The following is a 1,827-nucleotide window of genomic DNA, read 5'->3' on the forward strand; positions in this document are numbered from 1 at the left end:
CTATAGCAAAAACAGGATTAGAGAAATAATGTACTTTTCACTGCTTCTTTTAATTTCACATTCCATTGATAAATTGCTTAAAAAAAGAAGTTAAAAATTTCTTAAAGAAAGCTGAAGACAGAAAATCCTACAGTTCCCTGTTAGATTTCCTGGCATTCACTCCCACAAGGTTCAAAAATTAGGCAGCATAAAAAGTGTAGATTTCAGACATATTACTCGCGTTGTAGCTTGAGTATTTATTCATTAAATATTATTATTATTATATCTTTATTTATACTTTTATTCAAACATTATTACTATATTTATTAAACTATTAATAATTACTATTTATTAAATTAAAACCATTCCAAAATAATTTCAATTTAAATGAAAACGCAAGATGATGCATGGGAGTGAAGGAAAAGAACCGCATAACTTGTTCTCCATATCGTCAAAATGTTGCTCAGAACAAATTTGAATTGGTCGATAAGCGACGCATTGTGATTAGAACCAACAATAATGGAAAAAATATATTTGCAAACTCGATTTTGCAAACTAAAAAGTTATGATTGGAGTAAATAAAAATTATACTTTAAACCACATTGTTTTAGGTATAATCATATTACTTGTAAATTTCGCAGCTTTTGCGGACTATCAAGTGTATGAATTCTTCCCAAATGTTTTAGATAGGTGCAAAATAATTCCCTTTCCTAAAATACCATAAACAATGAACTGTTGAACAAATAAGGATTGAACTTTGCTAATAGTTAGACCCAGGAAAATTTACAACGGGTATTGATCCCAATTTTTTGTCCAATTTGCAGAATGATATTCCTCTAAGTTTAAATAATATGTAAAATATGAGACTTTTTAATTTTTAAAAATAGATTTTGGTAGCATTATTATATAATAATTGTTCAATTAAAGAATTTATAATTATTAATCTAAATTTATATAACTTTTCAATATATTTCAAGCATAGACGAGAGATTAATAACTTCGATTGCTTGTCGTAGAACTTGGACCTAATACTCTTTTTTGGTCTGTTTTACCATAGGTGGTGCAATTTTTCTTCAGGGTTTCTATAGATTTGCTTAAAGTTCGTCTTTGGATAATACTCATTTTTGGCCTGTTGCATCATAGGTGGTGCAATTTTTCTCCAAGGCTTCTATAGGTTTGCCAAAAGCTCATTTTTGGAACCAGGTTTTGTTTCAAGTATCTTGCGAAATAAAATTTCCTATAAATGCTGTATAGGATTTATATCAGGACTCTGTGGGGGCTACACTGGTATGTCCGACTCTTCAAGGCATTCAGTCACTAATCTTGCTTTGTGGCATGTTGCGTTGACTTGGTGATATAAAATCAGGATTTACGCTAAAAAACTTTTTGATGACGGCATCATATCTTTTTTCAATACTTTAATGTACTGATATTGATTCATGGAGTTTACAAACTTGTAGAGATGTACAACTCCATGTCTGGACATACAACCCAACATTCTCATTGACCCATAACCATGCTTGACTGTTAGTACGATGCACTCTAGCTTACTTTTTTCTCCTGATGGCACCTTAAAATTGCCCAATTAGCTCCGCAAAAGACTTAAAGAACTTTTGGCGCTCCATAAAAAAAAACTTTTTTTTGCAATGCAATATTGTAAGCCAGCTTTTAGCAGCCGTTTCCTTATTGTCGTTACTGCAAATTTGACGCCATTATCTTTTTCCGTATGCCACCTTGATGTCTGATGGCATTAAGCGCCAACTTTCTGGGAAAAAACAAACCAGGATTCTATCTTCCTTTTTGGTAGTTTTTTTTAGACGACCTTGACGTGGTCAATCTTCAACTGTA

The sequence above is a fragment of the Hydra vulgaris genome, chromosome 15, assembly GCF_038396675.1.
Source record: "Hydra vulgaris chromosome 15, alternate assembly HydraT2T_AEP".
Lineage (NCBI taxonomy): Eukaryota > Metazoa > Cnidaria > Hydrozoa > Anthoathecata > Hydridae > Hydra > Hydra vulgaris.